The sequence below is a fragment of the Sciurus carolinensis genome, chromosome 17 (assembly GCF_902686445.1).
Source record: "Sciurus carolinensis chromosome 17, mSciCar1.2, whole genome shotgun sequence".
Classification (NCBI taxonomy): domain Eukaryota; kingdom Metazoa; phylum Chordata; class Mammalia; order Rodentia; family Sciuridae; genus Sciurus; species Sciurus carolinensis.
Genome location: NC_062229.1, coordinates 41,133,751 through 41,160,490, shown reverse-complemented (window position 1 = coordinate 41,160,490; position 26,740 = coordinate 41,133,751). Strand labels below are relative to the sequence as shown.

Genomic DNA, 26,740 nt, shown 5'->3' with positions numbered 1-26,740 from the left:
CACTTTGGAAGCACATCTGATTCTGACTCTGAAAGTGTGGGATGAAACCCAGAAAACTGAATTTTAACCGTCTCCTTTGCTCTCCACACCATCTGCACTAAGTGGTTTAGAAGAGCCCAGTTTGAGAACCCTTACCTTACCTGAAGTCACCCTCCTCTCACTGTGTTCTTTTTTTCTATTTTGTACTGGGGATTGAACCCAGGGTCACTTAACTGCTGAACCACATCTACAGAGCCTTTTTAATATTTTATTTAGAGACAGGTCTTGCTATGTTGCTTAGGACCTCAGTAAGTTGCTGAGGCTGGCTTTGAACTTGCGATCCTCCTGTCTCAGCCTCCCAAGCCACTGGAATTACAGGCGTGTGCTACTGTGCCCAGTTTTCACTGTGTTCTTGATGTCAGTGGTCCTCAAGGTGTGTTCTGAGGACCTCCTTTATGAGAATACCCTCTCTTAAACCAGGGAGTTCTAGGCCCTATCCAAAACCTACTAAATCAGAATACCTGAAAACATGATCCTAGAAATCTGCATTTTGAACAGACCCTAAATAATTCTTATGCCTAGTAAACCTAGGGAAAAATTGCTTAGAGAGGACTCCCACCTTAGAAATATGGAATTCTTTAATCCTACCTTTTCCCATTCATCCTCTTTCCCCATTCCTGACATTTAGAAACCCACATTGTCATATTTCTTCTGCTTCCTCTTTGTTCAGGTCATATAACCAAGAGGTGGGGGATACAAAGATAGAGAGCATGAGGTCCTGTCTCTGATCTGAGAGAGCTCGCGGACACAGAAGGGAGAGCTGGGCATGGCAGATGGAGGGCTGCCGGGGCATGCTGCTGTAGTAAGGGCATGAAGAAGGTGAGCATCATATCCAATTGGGTCGTGAGTTGATGAAAGGGCTTCAAAGGAGCTACAGGGTCTCTGAGTTGATTCAGGAAAGAAAAAAAAAAAAAAAAAAAAACAGTGTTCTGCTAGACATAGTCAGGAAAGGACACTGGAGACTTTATATGAATGAAGGTGTGAACAGGGAAGCAGAGACACTATGAATGAACTGGAATAATGGATTTGTTGCCAGATCATACGTTGTACAGTATGACAGATGCTCAGGATGCAAAGGTGTGGCTGGGCACAGGTGGAGGAGAAGGGAAGTCACTGAACTGGGACCAAGAGGGCACTGGTGAGAGATCTGTGGAGAGTGTTGCTTGTGCTGCTGCTGGTGGCCCTGAAATTGCACTTGGCCAGCAGAGCTCAGAGCAAACTAGAACCCGTATACATGAACTGGGACCTGTGCTCCAGCAGCTCAGGTGACATGAAGCATGTGGTGCGCTTTGCTCTGGAGTTGCACACACAGACTCAGAAACTGAAGGTGGAGATCAGTGGGAACTCCGAAAGCTGTGGGTTCGCTTCTGTCCTCGCTCATGGAGCAAGTCAGCAGATCAGTGACAATGTGTGTCCTCTGGGATGGTGCCAAGTTAATGCTTCCAGATCTCAGGCAGCCTTCTCTCAACTGGAATCCCACAGGAATGGAATTCTGGGAGTCATGGTCCATGTAACTAAGTTCACAGGATGCAGCAGAGTGCAGCTGGCTTAGGGGACTGCACTGGAGCGGCTGAGTGGAGCAGGGAGCATCCTCAGGGAGGAGTGAGGTGGTCAGGCAGACGTTAGCCTGTGTAAAGAGCACAGGTTGCAAAGGATGACTTTGAGCCTTGCTAAATATTATGTACATTATCCTCTGGATATCAATAGAGTAAATACAGAGGTAACTTGATAAAATGAGTTTTCTGTTTAAAAATCCCCCTGACAACCCTGCCAAAAATAGTGCTCAAACGTTTTGGTGCCAGAAATCTCTTAGACACTCAACAATTACAGAGGAGCCCTAAGAGTTTTTGTTTATATGGATTATATTTATCTACATTAACCCTATTAGAAATTAAAACTGAAATTTTTAAAGTTTATTAATTCATTAAAAATAACAAAAATACCCATTATAGCTAACATAAAGACTTTTTTTGTGTAACATAATTTTATTTTCAAAAAAATAATTTGACAAGAAGAGTGGCTACATTTTTGCTCATCTCGTTCATGTCTGGTGTAACAGAAGACATGTGGACTCTTGTATCTGCTTCTGCATTCCCTGTTGCTATACCACATGTCAGGAAGCTTCGGGCAAACTCCACTAATGCTTGTGAGAAAATAGGCAGAATTGGCAAATTGTGTCTCAGGAGCATTGTGGAAACAGTCTCATTCTCAGGAATCCCTTGAAAGGGTCTTGGAGACCCTCTGGAACACCTGCTGCACACCTTGAGCCACTGGTATGGTGTAGAAGTTGCCCAGCAGGCAGGCAGCTTGGCAGGGATGCCATGAAGGAGACTTTGTAACAGCTTGGGGGAGAGAGATGAAGGCCTGCACCAAGGCGTATTCACAGCTAAAGAAAAGAAGATGAATGGGAGTGAAGCTAAGAAGAGAGAAGCCTCAGCATTTCTAGCTGGTAGAAGGTGGGATGGAGGAGAGGGAGGGATCCCTGACAACATCCTGGCTGATGGAGAACTGGAGAGCTACCAGCTACTAGCATAGGTGTGTGTTCTTCAACCACCTCTGGGCCCAACAGGTGCTCTTCCCCACCGACCTGGGATGGAAGGGAGGTGAGAAGTCCAACTTTAGAACCATACTTAATTTTTAAGTGTATTTTTAATTATATGATCACATATCAGCAGAAGTTAGAAGCATTCAAGTGTGGTTGACCCAGGTGGTTCACATAGGCAGGGTCAAGGAAAAATGGTCATTTGGTGGCAAAAACAAGGGTTGAGGTTTGCAGAAAGTCCTTCTTCCTGGGACTGAACACATTTGTGGTTATAAGAGCACTTAGGAGGGACTTAGGAAACCAGAATGGTCATGTGGTTTTATATGCACATATGTCCTTGCATACACACGTCTGCATGTGTGTTGGTTTTGTACACATCTATAAAACCATATTTGCATGCATATGAATATATAGATACAAGTATATTTCATGTTTATATATGTATATGGTATAGCTATGTAGGTGGCTTTGTGTACAAATGATCTTATCAGCCCAGGCCTCAGCATGCAGTGGTGACATGACATGACCTGGACAGCTGGCGTCATGGATGCAGCTCTTGGTTTGCCACCCACACTGGCTGTGTGATCTTGGACAAATGTATCAAGGGTCTCTGGGCCCCTGCTTCCGTGTCTGAGGAGTGGGGAGGGTATGAAATGTCAGGAATCCTGGCACCCGATAGGTGTTTTGTACAGGTCAGAAAGACTGATCTTCTGGAGGACACAGGGATTCCATCACTGTCAGAGTTTGCCTGAGTAGCATTTTCCTGAGCCTCTTTTCAGTCTTGCCAGTTGAATGATTTGGAAATGAGTGAGGAAGTCATCAATCTGATGTCAGAGGGCTATATATAGCAGCTGGGAGTCTTGGGAGTTGCAGGTCTTGTCATTGGTTTGGATGTTGTCCCCAGGTTGTCCTGACAACCTTGGCACCTGCTTTTGCCCTCACTCCTTGAGAAGGCCCTCCTTGCCAGTGAGGTCCCAGGGAGCTCTGCACACACGCTCCTGTGCATTACACTCCTCCCCTGTCCCTGGACACACACGCTGCTCAGTGTCTCCCCTGTACACCACTGTATCATGGGAAGTGGTTTCAGATGGGTACATGTTTCTTCATATTTATGTTTGAAAGATATTAGAAAAATATAGCAAGCATAGCAAAATCATTTATATAGATCATATTTTTAGGATAAGAATAGTTTCAATAAGTAAATTGATTTTAAGAAAGACTAAATAGTAATATAGATAGAACTTGATGTAGCAAAAATTTTGAAGATGGTATTTGAGTGACCGATATGTTGGAAACCCTAACTTAATCATGTTGGTAAGGCTTTTGTTTGAAAACTTAAAGAGAAGAGAGTCTCTTACCCTGTAGTACCTGACACTTGCCAGAAGGGCTTTTGTTCTTCCTTTTGGATACTTGAGTTATTTCAGATCTACTTCCTATTGGTTATGTCTGATATGTAGAATATTAGACTTTAGCCAGGCACAGTGGTACACACCTGTAATCCCAATGGCTCAGGAGACTGAGACAGGAGGATTGTGAGTTCATAGCCAACCTCAGCAAAAACAAGGTGCTAAGCAACTCAGTGAGAGCCTGTCTCTAAATAAAAATTTAAAATACAAAATAGGACTGGGGATATAGGCTCAGTCGTTGAGTGCCCTGAGTTCAATCCTCAGTACCCATGCCCTCAAAAGAGAATATTAAACTTTACCCTGGATATAATTAGGGTGAAAAATTAAACTAATTAAAATGAAAGGAAATTATACAGAACAACTGGCTCTGGACTTTGTTTTTAACTTTTATGACATATCAATGTCATAAAAGTTAAAAACAAACTGGATTAAAAATAAAGTTAAAAAGCAAATTTTGGATCATTTAAGGGAAGTTGAGAAGTGAATCTTTTATTAGAGAATTGGGTGGTTATCAATTTTAGATTTCATGAATGTGATAATTGCAGTATAGGATGATATTCTTGCCATTAGGGTACTCACACTGAAGTATTTAAGACTGAAGTACATCACTGTATACAACTAACATCTGAATAGTTTAGCCAAAATATACATACACTCATATACTCATACACCTAATGACCATATATACATATATGCACAGATAATGCACATACATGTGCACACGGGCATACACACAAATATAGACCCATGCACACAGACACATGCACACATACACATGCATACATACACTCATGTATACTCAACATACACAGGTACAGACACATACGTGCATGCTCATAGGCATGGAGAGAGCAACAAACAGCAGAGCATAACACTTGGTCAATCCAGAGTGTTCATTTGCAATTATTGTAATCCATCTATAGACTTAGGATAACTTAAAATAAAAAGTTGCAGAAAAATATTAGATTTTTTTTTGTTAGAGAACTCTCGAAGATAAATCTCAAGTTTTAATTATGTAGACCATGAAACAGGTGTTGAGAAGATGACTACCATTTTTCTTCATCCTACTAAGGAGTGAGTTTACATTGTGCAAAGACCTGCAATGACTTCCCAGATATTTCACAGACAAGGCACCTGCTGCAAGGAACCAGTTAGGCATATAGCCAGTCTCTGATCAGCAGAATTGACAGTTCAGTGTTGACTGCTGGATTCTAGACTGCATATGCTTTACTATAACAGCTAATCAAACACTGTTCTTACACACAGAACGGCCCTGCGATCGTATATATGATTTTTGTGATATTTGATATTCCTTCAATGTGCATTTATTGAGTTCCTACTATGCTCCAGGAATTGTTCCTTAGGGCTGGTGGTAAAACAGTCAAGATTCAATTTCCCCTGGAGATTACGTTGTGGAGTGTAAGGGATAGAAATCAGCCAAACAAGTGATTAAATGAATGAAGAGACCAAATATCACTAAGTCTTCTTAAAAAAAAAAAAAAAAAATGAGGATAACATGACAGAGGCCCACCAGAGCAGGTTTCCCAGGAAATGGCCAGCCATTAGGATCAGGAGGAAGAGTTTTGTTTTCCAAGTCTCTGTTCTTCATTCCAAATTTCCCCAATCTTTGTGTTCACCCTCATGTCAAGGTCCAGGAGCGTCTAAACCTGACTATTTGCCGGCTCCATTGCAAGGTCTGTTTCTGGTTGTGGGCCACACCAGGTGACCACGGTGTGTGGCCAACCAAGGCCTCTTGTTTCCTCTTCTTTGGCAGATGGATGCAGATGTTGACCCTATGCATGTACCACTCCCAGTAGGTAACTCTCATCCTTATGATGGGCTTGGAGAGTTATCCCAAACCCACAGAAACCCCATCATTTGCTCGTAGCAACACACAGTATGGAAAGCCGGTTGGAGCCCCTGAATAATGCTACAGTCAGCCTTCCAACCAGCAGTTTTCTGTAATGCCACTCGGGCACCCCTCTGAATTACTATCTGCTTTTGCTAATTCAATATGACAGGTTTCTAAAGCAATTTGAGTTCATGTAGAAGCACTGAGGGAAGGATAGTATTCAAACTCGCTTAAAGAAGAATGGGAAAGAACCGATATTACATTCTCCTTACAAACACCCATCAAGATCCATTTGGATTCATTCCCTGGAGGTATTATGCATGTTTTATCTTTTCTTCTCCGGTTGCCTTTTTGGTTTCCTCTGATAATTATATTCTATCTGCAGTGCTTGAATTTACCCCAGAATGTAGAACCAGTCAACTGATTCTTCAACCCAGAGGCCACCAAGGATAGGAAGGAAAGACAACATTCCTTTGTAGTTAGGGAAATTCCATGTTTTAAAATTCAGGCAAAAAAAAAAAAAAAAAAGAGAGAGAGATGCTGCTCATGTAAAATCAAATAGTCCATCAGATCAACAGGATCTAAGGTTGGGTTTGGAATATCAGTGTTCCTTCTTTTCTGCCTGCTTCCACCTGGGTGAACCAAGGCTGGCCTCGAGATGGCAAGGATGGGTGAGGAACGTGGAGTAGTGGACATGGAGGGGTACTGGAGCTGTAGTCAGAGAATCTGATTTGACTCCCAGTCCCTCTGCTTAGAACTTATGCTTGAGCCTTAGCATACCCACCTGGCAGGTGTAAACCCTATGTACTTCTCCTTCATCTTGATTCTCCACTCTCAAGTAGTTAAGCCCCTTCCCACCTCTCCAGATCATCTCTTGCTGTTCTCTCCCTTAGCTCCAGCCATGTTGGCCTTCTTTCCATTTGCAGAACATGCTGTTGGATTTCTCCCCCCTATACCAGCACCTGGCACCTATTAGTTGCTCAATAAATATTTGTTAGCTCCATAAATACTTGGAGCTCAATAAATACTTGGAGCTCAATAAATACTTGGAGCTCCATAAAAACCAGAACAGCCTCCGGGTGCTCTTCTGAGGACCAGAAAACACAAGGTTGCTGAGAGTACTTTGGACATTATAAAACACTATGCAAATAACATGTAACTAAGGTTCAGGGCCACCTTGTCCATGAAGAACCCTCTTTTGTCCCAGCCTCAGATATCTTTTTCCTATTCTTACAGTATTATGCATCACTCTAAAGATCTGGTGTTTTGACATGATCTTGACTCCTGATACAGCTCATTGGTGGGAGTTACAAATGAAATTTGCAGAAATTTGAAGGAAGAGGAAAAATTCTCCAACTTGTAACTTGCTACTTGGCAAACAGTTTACAGATAGTAGCTTTAATCCTATGGAGTACTGAAACAACATCCAGTCTCAGAGGAGACTGCGTTGAATCTGAAGCTACCAGAAAGTAGCATCATATCTCTGGTTTGGGGGAGCCAGAAGTACGTGGGGAGTTGAGCTTAGAGGCAAGCACTGGGGTGTCACCATCCATTTTTGTTTATTGTGTTCCTTCAAGACACTAGTGTGGTGATGAAGGACAGGGCTGCTGACAAACACACCTTGCCCATCTGTGGTTTAAGTAGTTTTTATTCATCTGCTTACCTTTGTGGAAAATTTTCAACCTTTACTATTTATAACCTTTGCAGACTTCAATCAATATGTAGCATGTTGGCTTTGAAAGAGCTTGATTTAAATTGTGGAGGGAAATGAAGGGGGTTTCAGAAATCTCAATCCATTATTCATGATGTTTAGAAAGATGTGTTTTTTTAGAAGTGTGAAAATCACCCTGACGGAGACTGAATCAGGCAGCGATTGGCACTGATTTCAGACGGTGGGAACTCCGCCTTCCCTGACACTTTGTAGATAAGGTATGCAATGGGGCTGTGTCCCCTGGACGTCCCTTATTTTTACAAGAAATGAAAAGAGATTTTTGTTTGTTTCAGTGGAAATTAAAATCTCCAGGTCAAGAAAATGAAAACAGATCTCAAATCTGAGACAAAACTGCTGCATGAGAAACAGACCTCCCCATCTCTTGAAGTGTAAAGGTTTTTCATCCAGTCTGGTTTCCTGCTCTCCCCTCCCCAGAGAACCAGAATCCTGCCTACCCTGCCTAGGATGTGGGGTCTCTTTTTTTAAACTCCTGAAAAAAGCCCTCACAACACATGCTCATACAGAGTAAGGATTTTGATGCTATATTTATAATATTTTAACTGTAGCATTTATTATTATTATTATTATTATTATTATTGTTATTATTATTGGTACAGGGGATTGAGATTGAACCCAGGGGCTTTTAAGCACTGAGCCACATCTCCATTCCTTTTTATATTTTGTTTAGAAACAGGGTCTTGCTAAGTTGCTTAGGATTTCACTAAGTTGCTGAGGCTAGCTTTGAACTCCTGATCCTCCTGCCTCAGCTTCCCGAGCTGCTGGGATTATAGGTGTGCATCATGGTGCTTGGCTAGCATTAATTATTAATTTGAGTAATTTGGAGAATGGACAATTGCAGCTTCAAATTTGTTATATGAACCATGCCTTAAAATAAGCCCTAAAGACCATAAACATAATGGCCATTTCTCAAAACTTGTACTTTTCCCTTAGAGCAACTCATGAAAAAGAACAGGGAATTTTTATGATTTGGAGAGCTGCAGGGTTTTTATGGGAAGTGCTGTTTAAAGAGAAGAGTGGATGAAGTATCACAGAAGTCACCAATGGAGTGCAGCCTGAAGTACAACTCACTCAGAGAATGAATTAAAACACAGCTTTTTAAATATGTCTATGATAAAATCCACTTCTATTTTCAAGAAAAAGAGTTAGAAATACAGGCTAGTTCTTAAATTCCTAAGAGGATCATTTCATTCTCTGTCACCTGACTGAATGCCAGGCTGTCCAGGTAGTTCAAATTGCTGGAAAGAATATTCTTAGAACATTACACAAAGAATTGTTTGCTTCTTTGTGAGCTTGGGTACTTTACTTTTTTTTTTTCTATTGTAGATGGGAACAATACCATATTTTATTTATTTGTTTATTTTTATATGAAGGATCAAATCCAGTGCCTCACATGTGCTAGGCGAGTGCTCCACCACTGAGCTACAACCCCAGTCCCACTTTACTGATTTTTATGGAGAAATCATGATTCAAGTTTTGATTCTCACAGAGAATGCTTTACCCATTGATTTTTCCTCTGTCTTATTTCTTTGGGAATCTTTAGTACACAACATTTTACAAGTAATAATACATTAATGAACAGAAGACAACTTTTCTAGATGCCAGTCATGTGGCTATTTTTCCCAGACCCTTCTCTTCATATTCCTGATATTAGAAATAAAGTCACACTGAGTTTTACCTTTGTAGCATTTGACCCCTCCTTGTCCAGTCCTGCCCATACATTTCTATCATATTTGAAGGTGAATTTCCTCAATCCGGGTCTTTCTCTCCTTATGCTTGTGTGTGCATTTTTTTTTTCTCCTTTGCCTTCTACCCTTATACCTCCTGCTTCATATTACCACCAGGTTCATCTTCCTAAAATACTTCTTTAATTCGATCACCTCCTTGTGTAAAATACTCGATGACTCTCAACTGTCTACAATGCCACATTCTTTAACCTGCCACTTGAGGCCACCTTCTGGGCCCATTTTATTTCTTGTGTTTTTGTACTCATATTGAACATCATCCAGAATGTTGCTTGACTTCACAACACACTCTGCCTTCCCTACGTTCCTGATCTCACCTCTTCTTGGAGCCTTCTCCTCCTGGTCTTCTTTCCTCATTGCATGGTATTTCACCCTTTGGAGACCCAGAACAGAAGCAATGCAGAAGTTTTTATTGGCCATCCCTGATGAAAGTAATCCCTCTGTTTAATAATCTTCTCTCTCTTCAGTTTACCTCCTCTGTGTTTCTAGGTGTAAACCGTGTATCTTTCTGCTTTATCTCTCAACCCTGATTATGAAACTCTTACAGTCTAAGACCGTGCCCCAAATTTTGTATATCCCCTTCACCTCCTAGCTTGCCTGCACACACATTGTGGGTACTTAGAAAATATCTGTTATCTGCTCTCAAAAGTAAGGTGCTGCTCTTGCTAAAGAACCTGAAGGCCAGGGACTCCCGTTTCTATGGGTGTCAAATAAGTTTTTCTTCTGAGTTACAGCAGCTGGGTCAGATTGCTTTCCTCCTAGGATCTGGGCTACTATACTCCAGGCTAGGAAGAGTCCATGAGAGACAGCATGAGACATGTTTGAAAGAAGGGTCATGCTGCACATGGAAATGAGAAGGGGTCATCAGCTCCCCTAATCAGGGGCACACTTGGTGCAGGGCAGTGGGAAAATACACCCCAGATACAGGCAGGAAGCCAGCACATGGAAAACTATCCTAAAACCAGCTCAGAGTCATTCTGCTTTATAGGATAGTCAAACACTGGCATTTCCAAACTATGTCAGTGATAAAATACTTTTTCCTCCCAAAAAATATGTCGCAGTAATGGTTTCTGTTAATTTTCAAGGATATACATCAACTCCAAATTAGCACATTTTTGTTGTTTAATAAACACTGTTTTCTACACCAAAGCTAATGCTGAGAGGTCCAAGTTATGCCTGTGGACGCAGAGTCTCATTATAAACTCGTTCAGTGTTAATAGTTTCAGGTCCTTCTCTTGCTTCAGGTAGAGCTCTCTTCCCCAGCCCCTGTTTCCACATTTGAAAGTTGATTTTAAATAATCAGTGGAAGCAGAGTGATTGTAAAATTGAAGAAATGGGTCTTGAGTTACAATAATTATGTCTTTCTCTCTTAAATCTTGTGGGTTTTTTGTTTGTGCTTGACATTTGGGTACTGCAAAGAACATGATTTTGCTTGGTGAGGGCACAGTTTATATATGAATTAAATTTGTTTCATTTCATGATTATTATTGTAAATCATTTTGTCACATGGAGAAGGAATGTGTAAAAAAATGATTTTCTCTGAAAGTCATGTATATTAGGGATTCTCATGCACCGGATTGGGGCTTTTGCTTTATGGAAGAACACTTTCCTGAGAGGTCTCCAGAGAAGATTCTACCCAGACATCTCCTTCATAGAGAGATTTTCTCTGACCAGTCATGTGAAATGTGTAAATTATTCCCTTCCTTTCTCTGCCTCAGTCTCTATAATTTTAACTCATTTGCTTTTCTCCACATAACTTGCAACACCCAAACCATTATAAAGGAGCAAGTGTGTGTGTGTGTGTGTGTGTGTACATACCTGTTTAATATTTGTCCTTCTTCTAGACTCTAAGATCCATGAGGTAAGGGAAATCTGCTTTCTCAAAGCTGTATCCTGAACTCCTACAAAAGTCGACATTGGCATAAAGTCAACGCTCAATAAAATCTGTTGAGTGCATGAATGAAAGAAAGAGAGAGGCATCATATTCTATCCTGAAGAGATGTTTCATCTCTTCTCTCTAGAGCAGCTCATCGGCATTGGGAAGAAAGAAACTGAGCTTCTGCTAGGATACAGAAGCACCTTTGCTTCCCCCTAACCTAAAGAATGAGGCCCTTTTGGAACCGATGAAAAACCACCTCTACTTTCTTATTGGTTAGTTCAGTTTGCAGACCTAACACAGAGGGTGACTTGATAATGAAAACTACCATGTATTGAGTTTACTATAGTTAGACCCTTTAATATCTGTTATTTCAACGAGTTCTTAAGAATAGACATTTCGTAGATAAGAAAATGACAAATTGTCACACTCCTGCTTGTCCAGGTCCTGCCACTAGCAAGGACCAGAGGTAGGTTTTGCAAAGCTGTAGCTGCAGAGCCAGGCTCCACCATGTTTTCAGTGGGCACTAGAAAAGGGTGTGAAGGGCATGTACAAGTATGTGATCCCACCGTGCCTCCTATGAACTGGAAGAAAAGCAGAGCGGTTGCCACCAGCTCAGGTGACACTCGGTTTCTGCTGAAAAAAATGCTGCTTGTGCATGTGGAAATGACATCAGTATGATCAACAGGGGCTGCCCTGTCCCTGAGACCCAGAGGAAAGGACAGCCGGGATGTACGAGGCAGAACCGGGCCCTTTGTGGGATCCTCTCCCTTTTCTAGCAGTCTCCGCTGCTTTGGCACCTGCTCCTGCCAGCATATGCTGCTGGGAAGTGTTAGATGTCACCTCCCAGCTGTGAAGTGGGGCGGAAGGGAGAAACCAAAGGACTGGCACAAAAGAGCTGGGGAAGTAAATGCGAGGCTGAAGTGGGTGGGAGAATTGTGTCAGCTCAAATGGAGAGGACATGATCCTCAGGGAAGGATGTCACTCAGTCCCCACCGTCCCCTGTGCCTACGTGGGTGGGCAGCGGCCTCTGTCCAGGTGCTCATCTTTCTTCTACCAAGTTTCTATTTTCTTTCTCACTCTTTGGATTACATTCTCCCAAAATATACTTTGGTTTTCTTTCTTTTTTTAATAACCCTCACATGTTTTAGAGACTTTGAATCAACTTTTGAAAAAGTGAATAATTTATTTTTTGTTTAAAATTATACTAACAAAGTTATAACAGCACTCAGGAAAATAAACATCTCTCCATGCTAAGAGTATTTTCACTTTTTTTTTTTTTTTCTGTGTTCTTCCCGGTAAGGGTCTTGACCACATCCATGTACATTTTTACTGTGGCAGAAGCCCATATCTTTTAATGTGCTGACATCTATACCTGAAGGGCACTGTTTCCACTGCCATTAGCAACTTGCATTGCCTGGCATGTGGAGGAGGTGACAGGGATGATGGTGCCCCTGGTAGATTTATCCTTGAAGAGGTGGCTTCAACACCTGAGATGGACTTTGTAGGATAAAAAAAAGATTAAATGAATGGAATATCAGAGGTTGTGCTAAGGATGAGGGAATAAAGGTACCTAAAAACTGGAAAAACCTGAATAGACATAGGTGTGGAAAGGGGAAAGAAATGAAGGAGGAAGATGATAATAATGAGGAGCGATGAGAGGAGAATCACTTGCATCTCCCTGCCTTTTAGTTCCCTGCCAGGGCCGGTAACTGAACAGTCTCTCCATGGAGCCTAGACTTTGTCACTTCTCTACAGTCAGAGGAATGAAGACGGTGGGAAGACTGGATATACATGTGAGTTCAGATGTTGCAGAAATGGGCCTGTCGTTAATAATGATTTCAGAGAAGCAGGCACGCCATTTCTCACTGATGGAAGCCTCTGGGGGTGCTGAGAGAGATGGAATAGAGAACAAAACATGTAAACTGTCACTGGGAAGAACTCAGAGAAGAAAGCTGAGGGTGTCCTTTAAGCATCAGTAAGATAACCTGAAGTCTCACCCGAGACAGAATTCTTGATCATGCTGGGTGTTTAAGGCTCTTAAATCATGTCTCTGATGACAGTTCAGGGCCAGGTATTAGATTTTTGCCATGAATTATAATGACACCCATTTAAACTCACTGTGAATTGCTTGCTTTTGAGGGCAGACCATATCCATGTGTGTACCCTGAAGTTTTTCACATGACCACAGTGAAAGACACAGGATTGAAGGCAGCAGTCTGTCTGATGGGTGCAAGTCGATGAAGAAGGGAATTGTGCTATATGGAGAAGTTTCTAGTGTCCATACCTGGTGGCAGCAGATGGCTCCTTTTTCCATGACTAATTAACAACTGAAAATAGCCTGCATGATACATTTCCTAGATGGGGGAAGCAGTCCAAAACTTGGCTGAGTTGCTGTGATGCTTTCCTGTTTCTGGTGGTCTGTTTCTAATAACCTGCACAATAATGTAATAGAATCATGATTTAAAAATCTGTCAGAGATTTGTGTCCTGGAATAAGACCAGGATGGATTTAGAAAAATGCTGAAGCGGATACTTGAGTATTTCCCCACTGCCATTCCGTTTATACCAAGTCAAGCAAACATGAGAAACTGACTGTCCAATAGCAAGGGCTTGCAGCAGATCATGAATGTACATGAGAGGTTTTCAAACATTGCTGTACACTAGACTCTTCTAGAGAGTTCTGAGAAACATCCAAGTCCCAGGCTTCACTGTATATAACTCAAGCTAGAAATTCCAAGGTGGGGCTAAGGCATCAGTAGTTTTAAATTTCCTAGGTGGTTCTTTTTTTTTTGGGGGGGGGTGCTGGGGATCGAACTCAGGGCCTTGTGCTTACAAGGCAAGCACTCTACCAACTGAGCTATCTCCCCAGCCCCTCCTAGGTGGTTCTTATACATGGCTATGAAATAAGACATGGCATAACAAATGCTAATGAGAAATATCTGTGTGCTCTAGGAGTACCTCAGAAGAAGGAGAAATGGCAAATATTTGTGTGACAGGAAATAAGGAGGATGTTCTAGCCAGAGAGAATAGCAGAAGCCAAAACAGAGATGGGAAAGCACATAGTAGACCAGAGCAAAATTCTTTCTGGCAATAGCTTGGAGACAGGAGAGACAGCCATAGAGAATACCAGAGGGCATCAGAATGTACTGCAAAGGAGCTTGGAAGCCAGGCTGATGCTGTCTTAGGTGTAGTTTCATAGGCAGAGGTAATCACTGGAGAAAGAAGGGTCTGTTTGTTATTTGTTTTTAATGAACAGAGGGCCAGTGAGCAAAAAGTGCTGGAAGAAAGCATAAATATAAACCTGTATCACATTAGGATGCTGATTGCTTTAAAATGGCATTTCCTTCTTTGAGTTATTACTTTGCCATCTCCATGATGTTTGTGTAGAATTGCCTCATCATTTTATTTAAATGGACTTAATTATTTTAATTTAAATATATCTATAACAGATATCTATCAGTCCACCTTTATTACTTACCCATGAAATATTTATATAAGTTTCTCAGTGGAAAACCAGTATCCCTTTCATCAGAAGTTTAACCTTAGAACCCAATCCCATGAAAATAAAGAAAGTGGTTTCTTTTATTAGTGCATTATAGTTCTATACAATCCTGGGGTTAATTTTGACATAATTATAAAAGCATGGAATATAATTTTCTCCAATTTAGTTCCCACTACTTCCCTTCCCTTCCCTCCTCCTTCCCCCCATTCCATCTTCATGTATGCTATAAAGTGATTTCTTAAAGACTCTCACCTGCTACAAATTCTGAGTTTGAGGCCTGGTCCCTTTGTTGAAAAGGAAATTCATAAGTGATGTGAAGGATAAAGTAGCACCTAACAGGATGGTCACCCTGAGGACGGAGAAGAGGGAGTGGAAATGAGATAGCCCAGAGACAGATGTGCCCAGCCTTTGTCCAGGGGCTTTTGGGGGACCCTGCTGGGGGTGATGGATATTTTGTCAACATTGCCCCTGAGAATGCAGCCAAAGTCTGCCACATATCAGCTTGAATGCTAAACTGCCTACAAGTGATGTGGCTGAGAAACAGTAAAAATCACAGTAGCCCACCTCTGAAGGTCCTTTCAGATCTAATCATACCCTCTTTTTCTTTCTGTAGAAAGGGCAGCTCCTGTTGGTTTGATAATCCCAGGAATTTGCTCTCAATGTAAATTAAACTTAATCTGTCCATTGTACAGATGAGCAAACCAAGATATTGAGAGACTAAGAAACTGGCCATATTTTGCATAATTAATAGAACATAGAGTTGGACATCAAATTGAGGTTTGTTTGACTGCAAAGCCTGACCTCATCTCTTTCTTTACCCTGCCCCCAAATGACTGTGTCTGGTTGTTCATTTTCTCAGATGATTTTGGCTTAATGATTTATGAGTGCCCTGAAGAATCACTGCAGGGATGGAACTGATCGTCTCTGTAAGGCAGAACAGGAGGCATCTTGACGCTGCTGCAGTTGCTGCTGTCCACATGAGCTGGTGTGCAGGGCTGGCTGACTGTTATAGCTAAGAGAGTCTAATGACAAGTTAACCCAGACATGTGATGACTTAACTCAACACGAGTTCATTTCTTGATCACATGATTGTCCAGGGCAGTTTGAGATCGGTGACAAAATGGGAAGTGAAGGTGACTTTGATTCATTTAGTCATTCAGAGAACTAGGCCAACTGTGGCTCAGTTATCTTCGATTCTTAGCTTCTAAGGCTGCCATTGTTATCTGCTCTTCAGTCAGCCAAAAAGCAAAACAGCTTAGAGGAATATACATGGGCTGAGTTTGCAGTCTGAGTCTCAGAAGAAGCTTGCATTCCTTGCATTCCCATTGCACTGGCCAGAATTCAGACCCTTTGCTGCACCTATTTGCAAGGAAGTTTATGATAAGCTAAGAAGAAGAGGAAATGGTGTTCAGAGATCACCGATACTAAGGGAGCAGAAGAAATTGTCCAAGACTAGAAGTTTGAAGCTGGGGTTTTCAGTTCTGAGGACCCCATTGCTACAGCCACTTCACAAGTTGATTTCAGAATAAAGTGGTCCCTGTTGCTTTCTATTCTGCAGGGAAATTTAAGATCAAAATGGGGATGAAATGTGGTATGCAGGTCTTCTTCATAAAGAAACTTAGAACTTAGCATAGGAGAATGGACATAGACCTGATTTGCACTCCATAGCTGTGCTAGCACAACTCATTCATTCAAGCTCTCTAAGTGGCAAAATGTTTTCAGTTCATTTAGAAGTCAAAGCACTTACTTTTTTTACAGGGTCCAGAGTATAGAAGTTAGTAGTATATAGAAACTGAAAACCACAACTCATCAAAAAGATTCAGGTTTTGTTTTAATATCATTAGGACCTTATGCTTTAGGGTCTTTTGCTGGATAGTTGCTCACAATTTAAACATCTCCTCCTGGATGATGAAGATCATTTATGCATGCAAACAATAAAGTTTGTTAAAGAAGTGTAATAAATGTTTACTCCCAACCTTCCTGGTGACTGTCAACTCTGTGAGGGAACAGCCTGGTCACCTCCATGTTTGAATTTACTAGCATACCAGGTACTGTATATGGTTTGTGTCTGGCTGATAACTGAATTGAATTTAACTTTAAAATATGCTTTCTGGCCAGTGACAGAACTATGTAAGGGGCTGCCACCGCAGTATTGCCTAACTCCCCAGGGAAGGATGTAGAGCTCTTTACAGCTCCTGTGTCTCTCTTTGGGGTAAGTTTTCTCCTGAGCGATCACTCTCCACCTTTTGTATTTGCTAAGTCACTTCTCTGAATTGAGGGTGTTAGTCATTGAAACAGACTCATGCCGGCTCGCATGTCCTAGTAGTTCCAGAATTAGAGTGATTCATTAAGTTATTTTCCTTTTGCTCTTTTTACCCCCTTATTGGAGTCTCTTGAAACTTCTTAATTCCAGCCAAGGTGCTCATTACCTTCCAGGTTGCCTTCTGAGTTGCATTTTACAGAGGGTTGATGGCCTAGCCTGACTTTTCATTCATTTCTGGGCTCACCCAGCTATGAATCGGCAGGCATAGACTGTTCTTCTAATAGTGGAATGAGGATGACTCACTCTTTTATTTTCCTGGGTTGCTGCAGGTGAGGCTGCATCTGCCTTTTTAAGCTTGAATAAGCAAATAGCAAGAGTGATAAGAGAAAATCAGGAAGAAACTAGCTGCCTTTAGCTCCAGAATGGAGGCTGCATCATACCACATTACTATCTGTTTTACTCAGTTTTCACTGCCCTGACCAGAAGACCTGACAAGAATAATTAGAGGAGGAAAAGTTTATTTTGGGGGCTCATGGTTTCAGAGGTCTCAGTTCATAGATGGCTGACTCTGTTGGTCTGGGCTGGAGATGAGGCAGAGCATCATGGTGGAAGAGTGAAGTGGAGGAAAGCAGAACGGGACACGGCACCAGGAAACAGAGAAAGAGCTTTCCTCACTATGACAAAATATAAACCCGAAGGTATGTTCCCAATGAACCACCTCCTCCAGCCACACCCTGCCTGCATTACAGTTACCATCCATTTAATCCCCAGCAGGATTAATGCACTGATTAGGTGCAGGCTGATTATATTAAGGTTTTCATAACCTAGTCATTTCACCTCCAACTTTCTTGCATTGTCTCACACATGAGCTTTTGGGGGACACCTCATATCTTAACCATAACACTACCTAATTTGATGAATTTGAATTTATCACCACTAAACAATTTGCAGAGTATCATGTTTTACATGACCCTTCAATGAAACAGAATTTGCAAATAAAATAACTGCAGAGAGGCAGTCCTGTGTTTCTCAAAGTTTCATGTGCAAACAAATCAGCCAGATTGTCTTAAAACACAGATTCTGATGCAGTAGATCTAGGATGGAGTCGGGGATTTAGAATCTCTCTCCAGTTCCTCAAGGATGCTACTCATCCAGCTACCCCACATTGAGGAGACAGAAAGAGATGATGAGGCAGGTCTCAATCTTACCAAGGCCTCATTCTTTTTACTAAACATTTTCAGATGACATAGTCTCTTTGAAAGGAGTAAGAAACAGGTTACACTTACGATAATAGAGAAAGAAATTGCAATCAAGGGGAAAGTGGGATCTTTCATGTTTTCCAATCTACAGTACTTTTACAAAGTACCTCCTTTGGTTCTTTGTGAATTTGCATAATTTAGGCAACTCCACATCTAAGATTCCATCTATGCTGACAGTGAAAGGAAAATAATAGCCTATTCCTTCCCAGTAGTAGTGTGAGCATATCTATAACAAATTACCTGACAAAAGGGATGGTTAGCTATAAGGGTAGTTGTGGTTGGGGATTCACAGACAATTAAGATCTGAGTTGGGATGAGATGCTAACTTGCTAATGATTCTGTGCATTGGAAGCTTTAATATTTGGTATGTCAAAATACAAATATTGGGAACATAACTTTGCAAATATATTCTTATGTTAAAAAGAGGAGATGGAACCAAATATCTGAATGTATATTAATAATTACAGCCATGTGCATGGTGATTACTGATTGCCAAGTTTTGTGCAAATAGCAATTCATTTAGTTCTCACAATGAGCCTATGAAGTTGGTACTATTATTGTCTCCACTTTGTAGATAAAGAAACTGAGTAACAAAAAGGTTAAGTACATTGCCCAAATCAACAAAGCTCAGTTCTTAAATCTGGCAGAAGGTTGCCAAGTCTATTCTCACTACCATGTTTTTCCTGATCTCACATATGAAATTCACATATTTATATATGTGTGATTTAAGGTCAAATCCTTCCTCTTGTCTCTGAAAAATATCTTTAATTTCTTTGTCATTCCACCAACTATGAGATGGGCCTAACAATACCCTATCAACTTCTCAAGATTGTTGGGAAGTTGAAATAAAGTAATCCATGTAAAATTAGATAAAAAATGTACAGAAGACTCAAGGATTAAATGGAAGTACATAAAATGTGTGTTTGATTACTAGTGAGATAATTGTCTAAACATCCAACTTGTGTTTCTTTAGTCTCTATATTTTTGCTACTTCTTCAGGAAGAACTAGTTTGGCATGGACCCATAAATTAAAAACAAAAAGATTATTTTTGAATTTGCTTTGTTTAGGTTTTCTGAAAATAGAATGTTCTGTAGAGTCTAAACACTAATAAAAGATCCATCAGCTGATTTCATTCATTCATACATCGAACGATTATTCCCTATGGATTCTTCTCTGAAGTGTTAGCCCATCTGGGTTGAAGTGATTCTCCCACACCTCCTGTATTTAGCTCTTAGGTGTTTTGTGATGAAAGTAATTTCACCACAGAATTTTGCACTCAAATTTAGCCCTTGCTTTTTCTTGTTGCTTTGTATCATCCTAGGAAATTTGTCATTCTGCAAAAGCCCTCACTTTTTAGCGTATCAATCTTCCAGCTGCACATATTTTTCTTCCTCCAAATTTTAGTTGAAGACAATATAGCAGTCCCCACATAATTGTATTACTCTGTTCTCTCCAAGAGTTCAGGGCACCTGAGAATATGGAATTATGATAAGGAAGGGCCATAACTTTTGCTGTGTTGTGTTGTCTCTGGTTCTGGCTGCATGTGGTGAAGGTGTACAAATTAATTCTCTTTTCTCTGTATCAGAAAGCCCCCAGTAGAAAAGCAAGAAAATTTAAAATCAGAACTAGCTACATGAAAGGAAGTAGAATCCAGATCAGAATTGATTTTATTTCCTTTTAGGCCAAGATCATGACACATCTTTTAGAGTAAATGTTAGAGTTAGATATGATATGTTAAAATATCACATTCAAAATAGAACCAAGTTGGAGTACATTTTGTGTGTGTGAATAGGTAAGATTTTAAAGCTGATTGAATAAGAGGAGAACCATCAGACAATTACATCATGATTTCCTTTAACTGCAGCTTCTACAATTGTATTTGTTTAGGTTTTGGAAGTGGCTAGTAGTTAATGGGAGACTGTTTTTTAGAGCATTTTCTGCCTTCTGTGATATTGTTTTAGGACAAATGTTGACAAAGGAAGGTGGTCCGTGAGAACTGCTAGCTTCTGAGGTATATGGGTGCATATTTTTGATGTAAAAGGTGCAGACAATATAGCCTAGTGGTCAATGATGCAGACCTTAAAGTCCCCATACTCAGTTAAAATCTTAATCTGTCCAGTTCTCAGCTACATGATGTTGAGTGAGTTACCTCTTTTGCCCAACCTTGTTCCTTTATCCTTGCAATGAAGATAAGAATAGTCCCCATCTTAGGGAGTTCTGGAAGAGATTATGCATAGTGTGTAAATATCTTTAAAAATAATAAAAATTGCCAATATAAGTCTTAATGTTTAGATAATTTTTATCCTTGACCCATGTGGCATCATAATCACTTCAATATTTATTCTTGGATATTTGGTAATTTGAAAAGCATCCATTCAAATCAGTCAGTACTAATGCTGGCCCCAGAGGTGTGTGTACCATTGACTAAAATTCCTTTACTATACACACACAAACACACATACGCAGGGCCTAAAGGAATGCAGTGTACGGCTCTCAGTATGAACCCAGAGTGATCCTGCTCTTCAGACCACAGCTAATACCTACAGAAATCTGTAAGGTGTAAGTGCCCACTCTTCATCCAAAAGCCCACTATTGTTTCCTGCTCATTATGTTTCTATGTATTTATTTAAAGTAAGTTGGAAAAAATGCTAATAAGTCAGAAAAATGAAGACATGCCATTCAAAATATCATTCCCTACGCCTAGTTAATATTTTAGTGATTGTTACATCTTCAGGTGTTTTGTTATTAGTTGTGATCGGGTTGTACAAGGTAATTTTATATCTTCCCTTTTCACTACATTTAACAATGTTCTCAAGCATTATTACAAAGCCTTTGTAAGCATCACTGTAATGGCTGCCTAATATCACATTCAGTGGGTATATGGTAGTTAGTCTAACACACTTGGTAGTATCAACCATTTATGTTTCTCCAGTTCTTTGCTATTATAAATACTGCTTCCATAAACATCTCTGTATATACTAATGTTACAGTGTTTATGTCCATGGTCACAATTCATGCTGGCATATGCCAAATCTGTAAATCATCAGAGTTGGAACTTGGTTGATACCCTTGCCATTGATTTCTCACACTGCATTTCTTGATTTACTTAGATTCCTCCAGCTCAAGTTCAATGCTCAAAGTTCATTTATGACATTTCTGTGCCTTTCAAAGTTTATTTTTATTTATCTATTTATTTTTATTATTATTGTATACAAATGGGATACATGTTGTTTCTCTATTTGTACATGGAGTCAAGGCATACCATTTGTGTAATCATACGTTTACATAGGGCAATGATGTTTGATTCATTATTTTTTTCCCTTCCCCCCCACCTCTCCCACCCCTCTTTTCCCTCTATACAGTCCTTCTTTCCTTCATTCTTACCACACTCCTTATCCCTAACCCTAAACCTAACCCTAAACCTAATGCTAACCCCTCCGACCCCCATTATATGTCCTCATCTGCTTATCAGCGAGATCATTCGTCCTTTAGTTTTTTGAGATTGGCTTATCTCACTTAGCATGATATTCTCCAATTTCATCCATTTGCCTGCAAATGCCATAATTTTATATTCTTCATTGCAGAGTAATATTCCATTGTATATATATGCCACAGTTTCTTTATCCATTCATCAACTGAAGGGCATCTAGGTTGGTTCCACACTCTGGCTATGGTGAATTGAGCAGCAATGAACATTGATGTGGCTGTATCTCTGTAGTATGCTGATTTTAAGTCCTTTGGGTATAGGCCAAGGAGTGGGATAGCTGGGTCAAATGGTGGTTCCATTCCAAGCTTTCTGAGGAATCTCCATACTGCTTCCCAGAGTGGCTGCACTAATTTGCAACCCCACCAGCAATGTATGAGTGTTCCTTTTTCACCACATCCTCGCCAACACCTATTGTTGCTTGTGTTCTTGATAATTGCCATTCTAATTGGGGTGAGATGAAATCTTAGGGTAGTTTTGATTTGCATTTCCCTTATTACTAGGGATGTTGAACATTTTTTCATATATCTGTTAATTGCTTGTACATCTTCTTCTGTGAAGTGTCTGTTCATTTCCTTAGCCCACTTGTTGATTGGATTATTTGTATTCTTGGTGTAGAGTTTTTTGAGTTCTTTATAGATTCTGGAAATTAGCGCTCTATCTGAAGTATGGTTGGCAAAGATATTCTCCCACTCTGTAGGCTCTCTCTTCACATTGCTGATAGTTTCCTTTTCTGAGAGAAAGCTTTTTAGTTTGAATCTATCCCATTTGTTGATTCTTGCTTTTATTTCTTGTGCTATGGGAGTCCTGTTGAGGAAGTCTGATCCTAAGCCAAGAAGTTGAAGATTTGGACCTACTTTTTCTTCTATAAGATGCAGAGTCTCTGGTCTGATTCCGAGGTCCTTGATCCATTTTGAGCTGAGTTTTGTGCAGGGTGAGAGATAGGGGTTTAACTTCATTCTGTTGCATATGGTTTTCCAGTTTTCCCAGCACCATTTGTTGAAGAGGCTATCTTTTCTCCATTGCATATTTTTGGAACCTTTGTCTAGTATGAGAAAATTGTATTTATTTGGGTTTGTGTCCATGTCCTCTATTCTGTACCATTGATCTACCTGTCTATTTTGGTACCAATACCATGCCGTTTTTGTTACTATTGCTTTGTAGTAGAGTTGAAGATCTGGTATTGCAATACCCCCTGCTTCATTCTTGCTACTTAGGATTGCTTTAGCTATTCTAGGTTTTTTATTCTTCCAGATGAATTTCATAATTGCTTGCTCTATTTCTGCAAGGTATATCATTGGGATTTTAATTGGAATTGCATTGAATCTGTATAGCACTTTAGGTAGTATGGCCATTTTGACAATATTAATTCTGCCTATCCAGCAACATGGGAGATCTTTCCATCTTCTAAGGTTTTCTTTAATTTCTTTCTTTAGTGTTCTGTAGTTCTCATTGTAGAGGTCTTTCACCTCTTTTGTGAGATTGATTCTCAAGTATTTTATTTTTTTCGATGCTATTGTGAATGGGGCAGTTTTCCTAATTTCTCTTTCTGAAGATTCATCACTTATGTATAAAAATGCATTGGATTTATGAGCATTGATCTTGTAACCTGCTACTTTACTGAATTCACTTATGAGTTCTAAAAGTTTTCTGGTGGAATTTCCAGGTTCCTCTAAATATATAATCATGTCGTCAGCGAACAGGGATCGTTTGATTTCTTCTTTTCCAATTCGTATCCCTTTAATTTCTTTGGTTTGTCTAATTGCTCTGGCTAGAGTCTCAAGGACGATGTTGAATAGAAGCAGTGAAAGAGGGCATCCCTGCCTTGTTCCAGTTTTTAGGGGGAACGCTTTCAGTTTTTCACCATTTGAATGATATTGGCCATGGGCTTAGCGTAGATGGCCTGTATAATGTTAAGAAATGTTCCCACTACCCCAATTTTTTCTAGTGTTTTGAGCATGAAGGGATGCTGTATTTTATCAAATGCTTTTTCTGCATCTATTGAAATAATCATGTGATTCTTAACTTTAAGTCTGTTGATATGGTGAATGACATTTATTGATTTCCGAATGTTGAACCAACCTTGCATCCCTGGGATAAAACCCACTTGATCGTGGTACACTACCTTTTTAATATATATTTGTATGCGATTTGCTAAAATTTTGTTGAGAATTTTTGCGTTGATGTTCACTAAGGATATTGGTCTGAAATTTTCTTTTCTCGATGTGTCTCTGTCTGGTTTAGGTATCAGGGTGATATTGGCTTCATAGAACCAGTTTGGGAGGGTTTCCTCCTCTTCTATTTCATGGATTACTTTGAGGAGTATTGGAATGAGCTCTTCTTTAAAGGTTTTGTAGAACTCGGCTGAGAACCCATCTGGTCCCAGACTTTTCTTTGTTGGTAGGCTTTTGATGACCTCTTCTATTTCATTGCTTGAAATTGGTTTATTTAAGTTGTGTATGTCCTCCTCGTTCAGTTTAGGTAATTCATATGTCTCTAGAAATTTGTTGATGTCTTCGAGGTTTTCTGTTTTGTTGGAGTATAGATTTTCAAAATAGCTTCTAATTATGTTTTGTATTTCAGTCGTTTCTGTTGTGATGTTTCCTTGTTCATTCCGAATTTTAGTAATTTGAGTTTTCTCCCTCTTTCTCTTTGTTAGTGTGGCTAAGGGTTTATCAATTTTGTTTATTTTTTCAAAGAACCAACTGTTTATTTTGTTAATTGTTTCTTTTGTTTCAATTTGGTTGATTTCGGCTCTGATTTTAACTATTTCCTGTCTTCTATTACTTTTGGTATTGGTCTGCTCTTCTTTTTCTAGGGCTTTGAGCTGTAGTGTTAAGTCGTTTATTTGTTGATTTCTACTTCTTTTTTTGAATGCGCCCCATGAAATAAATCTTCCTCTAAGTACTGCTTTCATAGTGTCCCAGAGATTTTGATATGATGTGTCTTTGTTCTCGTTTACTTCTAAGAATTTTTTTATTTCCCTCCTGATGTCTTCTGTTATCCATTCATCATAAAATAGTGTATTATTTAATCTCCAGGTATTGGAGAAATTTCTGTTTTTTATTCTGTCATTTATTTCTACTTTCAATCCATTTTAATCTGATAGAGTACAAGGTAGTATCTCTATATTCTTGTATTTGCTCACAGTAGCTTTGTGGCATAAAATATGGTCTATTTTAGAGAAGGATCCATGTGCTGCTGAGAAGAAAGTGTATTCGTTCTTTGTTGGATGGTATATTCTATATATGTCTGTTAAGTCTAAATTGTTGATTGTGTTATTGAGATCTATGGTTTCTTTATTTAATTTTTGTTTGGACGATCTATCCAGTGGTGAGAGAGGTGTGTTAAAATTACCTAGTATTATTGTGTTGTGGTCTATTTGTTTTCTGGAATTGAGAAGGATTTGTTTGACGTACGTGGATGAGCCAATGTTCGGGGCATAGATATTTATGATTGTTATGTCTTGCTGATTTATGCTTCCCTTAAGCAGCATGTAATGTCCTTCTTTATCCCTTCTGACTAGTTTTGGCTTGAAGTCCACATTATCTGAAATCAGGATGGATACTCCAGCTTTTTTGCTGTGTCCGTGTGCATGGTATGTTTTTCCCCATCCTTTCACCTTTAGTCTATGGGTATCTCTTTCTATGAGATGAGTCTCTTGCAGGCAGCATATTGTTGGATTTTTCTTTTTAATCCAATCTGCCAGTCTATGTCTTTTGATTGATGAGTTCAGGCCATTAACATTCAGGGTTATTATTGTGATATGATTTGTATTCCCAGTCATTTGACTCATATTTGTTTTTTGACATGATTTGGTTTCTCCTTTATTTGGCTATTCCTTTAGGCTAGCGCCTCCTGTTGCTGATTTGCATCGTTGTTTTTCATCTCTTCCTCATGGAATATTTTGCTGAGAATGTTCTGTAATGCTGGCTTTCTTTTTGTAAATTCCTTTAGCTTTTGTTTATCATGGAAGGATCTTATTTCATCGTCAAATTTGAAGGTAAGTTTGCTGGGTATAAGATTCTTGGTTGGCATCCATTTTTTTCAGGGCTTGGTGAATGTTGTTCCAGGCCCTTCTAGCTTTTAGGGTCTGGATTGAAAAATCTGCTGATATTCTTATTGGTTTCTCTCTGAATGTAATTTGATTCTTTTCTCTCGCGGCCTTTAAAATTCTGTCCTTATTTTGTATGTTAGGTATTTTCATAATAATGTGCCTTGGTGTGGGTCTGTTGTAATTTTGTATATTTGGAGTTCTATAAGCCTCTTGTATTTGGTTTTCCATTTCATTCTTCAGAATTGGGAAATTTTCTGATATTATTCCATTGAATAGATTGTTCATTCCTTTGGTTTGTTTCTCTAAGCCTTCCTCAATCCCAATAATTCTCAAATTTGGCCTTTTCATGATATCCCATAATTCTTGTAGATTCTGTTCATAATTTCTTACCATCTTCTCTGTTTGGCCAACTTGGTTTTCAAGATTAAATAATTTGTCTTCAATGTTTGAGGTTCTGTCTTCCAAGTGTTCTATCCTATTGGTTATGCTTCCTATGGAGTTTTTAACTTGGTTTATTGTTTCCTTCATTTCAAGTATTTGTTTGTTTTTTTTTCAGTATCTCTAACTCTTTATTGAAATGATCTCTTGCTTCCCGTATTTGGTCTTTTAACTGTTGATTGGTACGATCATTCAATGCCTGCATTTGCTCTCTCATCTCCTCCTTCAATGCCTGCATTTGCTCTCTCATCTCCTCCTTCAATGCCTGCATTTGCTCTTTCATTTCCTCGTTTGCTTCCCTGATTGTTTTAATTATGTACATTCTGAACTCCCTTTCTGACATTTCTTCTGCTGTGCTGTCATTGGGTTTTATTGATGTAGTATCTAGGTTTGTTTGGGACATTTTCTTCCCTTGTTTTCTCATATTGGTCAGATGTTGGTGGGAATCTGAGATATTGCAGATTTCCTCTATAGTGTCCCGGCTTATAGTGTCCCGGTAGATTTCCAGTGTATTACCTCCCAGCCTTCGGTAGCCTGAAGTCTTC

At 39.8% G+C, this 26,740-nt stretch overlaps 1 protein-coding gene across 4 annotated transcripts in view; it reads left to right on the top strand.

The window, feature by feature from the left end:
• The window catches only part of Lrrc3b (leucine rich repeat containing 3B), an 89,990-nt gene that overhangs the window by 16,199 nt on the left and 47,051 nt on the right, over positions 1 to 26,740 (top strand). The window contains exon 1 of one of the 4 annotated variants that reach the window (XM_047531912.1): positions 12,907 to 12,985. The exons of the other annotated variants lie outside the window; for them this stretch is intronic. The gene's annotated coding sequence lies outside the window, so the exon portion shown is untranslated. Of the gene's footprint in view, positions 1 to 12,906; positions 12,986 to 26,740 lie in introns of those variants that run through there. 4 annotated transcript variants of the gene reach the window in all.